The 9,322-nt window shown below is 38.7% G+C and overlaps 1 protein-coding gene across 2 annotated transcripts in view; it reads left to right on the top strand.

Moving 5' to 3' along the window:
• Nucleotides 1-270: 270 nt before the first annotated feature.
• Nucleotides 271-9,322, top strand: part of kank4 (KN motif and ankyrin repeat domains 4) — a 55,131-nt gene continuing 46,079 nt past the window's right edge. Inside the window, exon 1 of one of the 2 annotated variants that reach the window (XM_047813974.1) lies at nt 271-529. The gene's annotated coding sequence lies outside the window, so the exon portion shown is untranslated. The remainder of the gene's footprint in view (nt 530-9,322) is intronic. The other variant, XM_027147006.2, reaches the window with a different exon arrangement.

Genomic DNA, 9,322 nt, shown 5'->3' with positions numbered 1-9,322 from the left:
GCTTTATGCGTTCCATTTTTTGCAGATTCACAAATGCAATTAAAAAAGAGGCATTTGAATGCCTGTTTTTCTTCTCTCACTCCTGTTGTGTGTGTGTGTGTGTGTGTGTGTGTGCGTGCGTGCGTGCGTGCGTGTGTGTGTGTGTGTGTGTGTGTGTGTGTGTGTGTGTGTGTGTGTGTGTGTGTGTGTGTGTGTGTGCCAGTCAATCAATTTTTAAGAAGCAAAGTGCTGGTATTGGTGTGGTGCTTGGCTAGTGTGTGTGAGTGTGCGCTTGCATGTATATGTATGTGTAGTGAACCCTTAAGCTGCTATTGGGTGAACACCAGGGGAGGAGGTGTGTTCAGTTTCACAGTATAGCACTTGTGTTATGAGAGCCTTCTGCCATCCCCCTTCCTAGTCCTCAATAGCGAGTGTGCTGCAGCTCTGGATGCTGTGTATGCATGAGGGGAAGAGAGGAGGGACTGCCATAGATTCTCTGAGCCCGGGTCTGCAGGTCTGCCTTGCATCTGCAGTGGAGACTGAAAGAAAGGTGAGATAAGGGATTGCTTTTCTCTCCGCTCCATCACTTGGCTGCTCTGCTATCTTGTCTTTGATGAATGCCTTTTTATTACCTCTCGTCTGTCTCGTCGTTTTTTTCTCTTGTGGCAGCGTGACTGTGTATAAGGTTAGCATGGGAGATGAGGCAGTCAGACAGACATCAGTGAAGGTTTAGCTCAACCTTATCTCGCATATCCCTCTGCATATTTCACTATCTAATTTCATGTCCACATTTCATCGTTTGTAGGCTTGTTTTAACATGTTTTTTAGACATCCCCCCCCTTCCCTCCCTTCCTTCTTTCAGTTGGGCTGCAGTAATATCATCCAGCTGGTTGTTCCCGAGCCAAGGGTCACCCAAGCCCAGAGCGGTGCGTTTGATCAGGTTTTAGTGCAGCACTGCTCTCATTATGCTGGATTGCTTCATCTAGTGATGACACTCTTTACTGCTGCCCAGAAAATGACAGATAGCTTGTCCTGTTGGATTCAGAGCTTTACGGTGAGGAAATGAGGGAGGTGAGATTGCACTGCTCTCCTGAGGCAGGGGGGGGAACTGTAAAGGAGGTCCTGTGGGAGTCTTATAGCTGCTTGATTCACAGCAGCTTATCAAGAGCAAGCACGATTGCTTTTTGGTTTCAGCCTATGAATATAAAAAGCTCGTTTCAAATCCTCTAATACTGTTTTCTTAAATGACTAACACATTTCTCACACTTAATGTACAGTACTTTCATTTCCAATGCAGAGCAAGATCTGAAATATACCAGCAGCTTTCAACCTAATCTCTGTTTAAGGCATCTGTGATATACGTAGGTGGAATTGTGATACAAACAAATCCATTTCAACACATTTCCATGTACTGGGAAAAAACCTAATGACATGATATACAGTTCCCGTAGAAGTGAAAAGGCAAAATATTTTAGTAATATATTTAAATCTACACAATTCTTGTGACTACGTCTTCATGTGGAAAATTTGAGCTTCAAAGTACTGTTGAATTCTTGATTACATCGATAAAATTAAAGCTGGCTGTAATACAAACCGTAAGTGTATATTAATGCACTCATTCAAGTACATTATTATTTCTATACTACCTTCTCGTTCCAAGGTAGATGCTTTAAATAATGAATGTAGATGCGATCGATTCTATAATCGACGTCTAATTATAGAATAAATTATAGATAATTTATGCAAAATGTCTAATCTTTGAAAATAAGGTTTATACTAAGAAGGCATTTAGTTAACATTTGGAAGGATTTCAGTGATTCCAGTGTTATTGCTTCCCAGAGTTTACAACCCAAAAAACAAGACAAGACAACAAGACAGATGACTTTTGCCCTTTTGGCTGAATTTTAATATAATTTTTATTGGATTATGATTATAACCATCAGATGAACTAGATTGCTGAACTGAACCAAACAGGAAAAAAGTAACAACATGGCCAAGTGTTTCAATTAATATCTCTTCAAGAGCTTTACAAGTATGTCAAACGTACACATTAGTAAAAAAGTTCATTTTGGTGGTAAAGGCATCACAGTTGGTGCTGTTAGTGTTTAAAATCAAGAGAAAAGAGATAGCTATCAAAGGAGCTATTGTTTATTATGTAACTAGTATCAAATTGCTATGGTATAAGTGGAATAAAACAGCTTAGGAAATTCTGTTCTAGTTATATAAATATGTTATATGTAGACATAAAAACAGAGAAATGTATCTATTTCGGTTTGGATAAACCTCATTAAGTTGACATTCAACAACTGCCCTTATACTTTGACTGTATGTGAGTTTTTGTGGGTGAAGAGAACAAATTTTCCTTTTTTGCAGAATTCCTTTAAGTTAATTTCAATATCTAGTTAATTTTCTATAAGGAAGTGTGTTGTATCCTCGAGTTGTAGAAGTTTGAAATAGTGAGGCATGTGTTCCAAGGGGCCACCAAGAGGTTCTGATATAATCCACAGCATGATGACTAACTTCTCTGTGCAGTCTAGTGAGAACTTTATAACGTTGTTGTCCTGAACATAAAGATGTGCTCCTTGTTAATGTCTGTACAGTACGTAAATGTGCCATTGGGTTACTTAACAATAATCTGTAAGAGTAGTAGTAGTTGTAGGGTTAGAACCATGCATTTAATTTCATGGTTGACTGAAATCTTCATAGACATGCTGACAGAGTAACCAGACTAGAAATTAGGAAATTATTATCATTTCTTCCTGCATAAATATGTTCATTTGACTCTCATTGCTGGTTAGACATAACAGTTATATATGTATATATTTGTTTGTCTTCTACATTTGATGCCTTTGTTACTTTAAATAATTGTCTTTTCTGAGCGTTTGGCGATGCAGCTGCACACCATGCGCTCAATTACTATGTTTCCAGGCAGAATCCTGAGCAGCTTGTATGTTACATAACCAGAAAGACGCCACCATTCTTTACATTCTGTGACAGCAGATGGCAAACACCCAAGCCACATTTATCCCACTGTATACACTGATATGATCAACCGATTCTTGAATCTCATACTTTATACTGTATATTGTCTCATTTTTTGTGCTTTTTTTTAGTTTATATGGGTCAATTATTAGAAAAGCATAGGTACAAATGTGGTCTATCTGTAAGCGGTGACATTTGAGTGTATCGTGGCATTTAAAATCTGGGTCGTAAATGACCCAAATGTAACCAGTGTAACCTCTAATTCTGTGTCAGAAATGGGTCAAATGTGTTCTGGTCCATGTCATCTGCTGAGATACAGTGGATGTGCTGAGCCTGTTTTCAGATACTTAAATTCAACTGAGATGTGAGACTTTTATTTTAGAATGATATGTAGGCCAAGTAAGGAATAAAACACTTGGGGTATGAGAAGGGTGGGTCTGTTGGGTCTGTTATAGGAATCAGCAACAGGGTGATGTGATACAAAACCGAGTTACTGTTACCACCCTGTTACTGTTACCAGGAGTTGATGATAGTCCAATACCAGCAGCACCCCCCCCCCCCCCCCCAATTTTACACCACACCACAGTTATTTTCCCATTTATTCATTTGATGGTGTGGGACGTCTGTGAAGTGTTATCACTTATCAAATAACATCTATGAACTGTTGCTCCTGCACTTGTTCTTGTTCTGTTCTTTTTAAGTTAATGAAACATAAACATCACTTTTTCAAGTTACGGAAAACCGCAAAGCACAAAATATCCTAAAGATATTCCGAAATCTTACAGCTTTACCTCTGACTGTTAAACAGCACATATACTGGAGACTCTTTCCAAACAACTCTCCTAACCCTTAGCACAACTTCAGCATATCAACAGTTGTATAATTACAGTAATGTTATTTTTATTATTGTTAAAGCTTTGTGTTCAAGTTTTCAACCATGCTGCTCTTTTGCTATTAATTATAATCGTGTATGCTTGTAATGCCTTGAAATCGAAGGTTGTATTACACAACATTATGCTGATATCCTATAGAGATGTTTTATTATGGTTTGAGTATCACAGCGCAGTAACACTTTATTTGAATGGGACCTATGCTGAGTTTTCATAACACACTCATAAGCACTGAAGCATGCTGTAGGAGGATTATAAGCTTTATGTCAAAACTCATAAGTTGTAATGAAGGATTATAGACTGTTGGACACTAATGTACCTGTAATTTTCTATCTTTTCTGGTGAGTTATTAATTTGTTCTGTAATTGACATTATATTCCTGATGCTTTTAAGATAATCTTACATTTTGGGAAGTATACAGTATGTAGGAGGAGTATGAAATGTGATTCTTTGACTGAAGCTGTGGTCTAGTTGTACTAAATATTATTATGAACCACCTTTTCACTACAGATGCAGTTATATTTACAAGTGTATATGGCATCTTTTTAGCATTTATAAGATGTTTATGTGTTTCTGGAGCACATACGTGTAATTTATACACACACACACACACACACACACACACACACACACACACACGTTCATTCATTCATTCCATTCACACACATTACAGACAATTTAGAGATGTTACCCAGCCTACAACACGTCTATAGACCGGGGAGGAAACCTGAGGCAAGCAAGGTACAGGGAGATTAAGCAAACTCCACACATGCATGGCGGAGACAGGAGTCAAACCCCAGCCTTGGGGGTGTGAGGCAAACATAAAGGCACCAAGCCCCCTTTAAATTAGCTATTATCTGTAAAGAGAGTGCTAATTAGTTTGTTGCTATGTTTTCATCATTTTAGTAAGAAGTCATCCTAGGGTGACTTTCCTAGCACAAATATAATTCAATTGAATTGGAGAAAAACATTTCAACAATCGCAAAACATACAAGATAACAGTCAGGCTTCTCTGTTGGCTCCTAAAAAATAGCTTATTTTCTCACTCACCAAATTTTACTGATGTTCAGTGTTGTATTAATGAGAAACCTAACACAGAAATAGTAGAAAAGTTAATTCTTAAACTTACAGATGAGCATTGCAACCATATTTGTTTGTTTATTCCTTACTTATGCAGTGGTGGCTCAACTGGTTAAGGCTCTGGGTTGTTGATTGGAGGATCAAGGCACAGCTAAGCTGCCACTGCTGGGCCCTTGAGCAAGGCCCTCAACCCTCTCTGCTCCAGGGGCGCTGTATCATAGCTGCCCCTGCACTCTGATCCCAATCTCCTCAGTTGGGGTATGTGAAGAAAAGAATTCCACTGTGCTGTAATGTACATGTGGCGATAATAAAGGCTTTCATGCCCCGTCCTATTCTATTCTAGGCTTTCTATTATGCTATAATTAAGAATAAAAATCCAACGAACATACATCTAAAATAAAGTGTTACAAAGCAGGCATTTCCAGTTCTTCTAATGTAAACCTCTGTACATGTGTGAAAGGATGTACAGGATGTGCGGTTGTCCCCCTGTGACCCACATTGTAGGTCTCATTGTTATCGTAGCAAAAGGAACAACAAACCTTGTTACTGTGCTGCGTAGCTCCATGGTGGAGTTTCAGTACAAATACAGCCATTGTGGAAAAATCAGTGTTAGAATCTACAAAGCAGGATGTAATGATATTTTTTTCTTCTCATATTTGATGTTATTTATGTCTCGATTGGATTCGTAGGAATCGTCAGATTCGCACAAATGCAGTATTTATATTCTAGTCATTATCGGAATTAAAACGAGGTTGACCCCTGTTCTGGTGCCACGGTAGTGGGCGTTAAGGCACTCAGTCACTGAAGAGGCTTTCTGTTGGAGAAAAGAATGTGATGGCTCTTGAAGGTCACTTGCAACGGTCTGTAAGGGTGATCAGTTGTCTCCTGTTTCCTTGTGAAGGAAATTTCTCAGGATACAGAGACAAAAACAATAGATGACATCACCGGTACAGCTCCCGGTGGATTTGTTTCATATATGAGCATTAAGGATCAACAATACAGCTGAGGAAGCACATGGATTAGCAATTTGGTCTCAGGACTTTCACCTCCAGCTTGTTTATATAAAGGGATTTTAGTTTAAGGGGAAGCGTGGGGTTTATGGTTGTAAGTTTCTTCCTGTGCAATCTCTCACAGAACATTTAGATAAGGTTTTGTTGAAGAGTTTTCTAATGTCTTCTGTATTACTAGGTCCAAGCCTAAATGATTTTAGTGTTCACTTTTGTGAATTTGTCATGAAAACACTACACTCTGAGGCTCCAGTGCAGTTTGGTGATTGGTTTCAGGTGTGTTTGGTAGGGAATTGTGTTGGACTGTATCCAAACAGGATCATATCTTTGCTACCACTGATTTAGCCAGTCCTGAAATGGAAGAAAACTAGCGTAGTAAGTCTGAACACAGCAGTGCTTTTAGACTGCTGTGTTGTTGCTAAAGCATACATCCATGCCATTTAGAAATAGTGTAAGTTTCATTCAAGGATATAAAATAGTATAAAGTAGGTTTGTTCATTGTATGTCTTATTTATTTAGATTATTTATTTATTAACTTCCAGCTATTTCAAACATTCAGCTCGTGTCACTCCTAGCAAATTGCTTGTGTTTTCGGGTTATGCTTCACGCAGGTAACCTTGCACCTGTATGTCAGATTAGTTTATACTATCTGCTTCATTCTGTTTCCTAATAACCAATTTGAAGGATGCCATAAACAAATGAGCAGCAAATATGTTCAAAGGGAACAGATGGAAGGTTAAGAATTAGAAAGTGATTAAGCGTTTCAGCCTGTTTGAAGTTAAAGAATGTAGATAAGCTGTACAGCATATCAGCTGATGGACTGATATATCAGTACGTCATAGGTGTACAGTATGTGGGGTTGTGCGTTTGTTTTGAGAAGACCAAAATATTCGGGGTTATGTAGAAAGTACCAGACCTTTATAGCTGTTTTTTTTACTGACGTTAATTGAGGGTGGCGTCAAATTTGAAGTTAGGTGTAGAAAATCTTATTACTTATAAATGATTACATACGTAAAATATGTACAGACCCTACATACATGTATATACTCTATGTTCTCTGTCTCTATAGAACATATATTTCCAATGACCCATTAAAAGGAGTGTGTTAATGTGGGGAAGTCGTGGCCTAATAGTTAAGGAGTTTGACACCTAACCCTAAGGTTGTGGGTTCGAGTTTCTGCAATACCACGACTGAGGTGCCCTTGAGCAAGGCACCGTACCCCCAACTGCTCCCCGAGCGCCACAGCATAAATGGCTGCCCCGGGTGTGTGTTCATGGTGTGTGTGTGTTCACTGCTGTGTGTGTGGACTTTGGATGGGATAAATGCAGCCATGGGTCACCACACTTAGCTGTATGTCATGTCTCTCTCTCTCTCTTAATTTAAAACCAGTGATTTGGCTCAAATCTAACAAACACCTGACTAAATAGATAGTTATAAATACTTATATTAATTGCAATATAGAAATAAATATATACACCTCATTTTAATTGATACTGAATACTGTAAACTTAGATCATAATGGTATAAACATGTCATCAGAATGCTGTGGATTTGTTGTCGTTGGTCTTCTTGTTCAGTTTCTGTTAGGATCTAAGGTTTTATACGAGGTTTTATTTATAAGGTTTTATTATAAAGCAAACTGCTGTGGCCCATAAGTGCAAAACACATTAACCAAATGAAAACACTAGAATAAATGTGAAATCAGAAGCACTGTTTACTTTAAAATGGAAAGAGAGAAAAAGGAGAGAATGAGAGAGGGTCTTTACTACACCGTATACCGTACTATACATATCGTAACTTTGCATTAATATGAGTACGAGAAAATTTTCATGTCCAATCTTCATTAGTCATGTCCAATCAGCAGAGAAAATTAGACTGATGTCCAAAGATTTGTGTTTGAGGTAATGAAGATGTGCTTCTGAGTTTGTTGCTGTGATTTTTGTTGTGTTGTACAGTACAGTCTGCTTTTTGTGAATGGGTTAAAGAACAACTTCACAACCCCATCTTCAGGTATGCATTAGTGGATTAGGTACTGTAGGTTTTACAGATATCACCTTTAGTTTAATTCCCCATTTGTAGAAATGCCACAAGTCTTAGTTTGATGACAGATGTTCTGCTCAGGGGGAAAAACTAGGAAACATGTTCAAAGGGCTACTTTGTCTACTCAGAGACCTCAATTCTTCTATACAGTCATCTGTCCAGTTCTGTAGGGTCTTTTTGTCATCATCTATTCAGAAATTTGTGGTATTTGACCGTTACTCTAAACCGAAAACTTGCCTTAGGGATCAGAAATGTAAAACTCCACACTTGGCTTATGTTCAGCACTGATGGAGTCAGTTATTGGTTTCTTAGGACACGGTAACCAAAATTGTAGCACTTATTCCACAGAAATAACCTACAGCTGTTTTAACTGTCATTAAAAGTCATTATGGTGGGTTTACCTGCTCATAAAATGGCAGAGAGATGCCTGTTCTTTGGCCTCATTACTTGTTTTTTTCATTGCAGCATTACAAATAGCTAGAAGCTTGGGGTGAGAAGGCTGTACCTGTTGTGTGAGTGATGTCAGAGTTGTAAACCCTGTTTGTTTTAAATTAACATCATGGCAGTCAGCGCCCATGACTGGGAGTGAACTTGTCATGTCTGTGTGCAGCAGAAGGGTTTAGCATGGACGCTGATTAGTAACTAATGCAAAACGATAAGCCTGTGTGATTACTCTCATGCAGATGGTGGCTAGAATTTCAAAGCAGTTTACATTTCTTACAATTTCTAAGCTGCCTGCATACTTTCCTGTGCAAAAAGAAGTTACTTAAAGAGCTAAGTACTGGGGCAGTGGTGGCTCAAGTGGTAAAGGCTTTGAGTTATTGATTAGAAGATTGGTGTACAAGCACCATTACTGCCAAGCTGCCACTTCTGGGCCCTAGAGCAAGGCCCTTATCCCTCACCGCTCCAGTGGTGCTGTATCAGGGGTGCTGACCCTGCGCTCTGACCCCAAGCTCCAATGTTGGGATACGTGAAGAAAGAATTTCACTGTGCTATAATGTATATGTGACAATACAAAGCCTTCTTGGAACTTGGCACTGTAATCACAGAAGAACGAACACTAAAGAACCGCTTGTGATTTAGAATGTAGTAAAATAGTCATAACAGTACTGTGTTAGTAATAGTAATGATCATTTCAAAGAAATCTTTTTCCTTAAGTCGTTCCTTTGCCCAATTTTCCCAGACTCTTCCCTTCTCCAGTGGGATTTATAACAGTTTTTTTAGTCATAAAATGTGAGACCTCACTTCAGGGTGATGTTCTTGTTGAAGACTCACCGCAGCTTGAAGCTGTCACTGCATCAACACAAATTTGTGGCAAAGTGAGGGAACGCAATGCAAGCAAA

Source organism: Tachysurus fulvidraco, chromosome 5, assembly GCF_022655615.1.
Source record: "Tachysurus fulvidraco isolate hzauxx_2018 chromosome 5, HZAU_PFXX_2.0, whole genome shotgun sequence".
Classification (NCBI taxonomy): Eukaryota; Metazoa; Chordata; class Actinopteri; order Siluriformes; family Bagridae; genus Tachysurus; species Tachysurus fulvidraco.
This window is presented reverse-complemented; position numbering and strand designations above follow the sequence as displayed.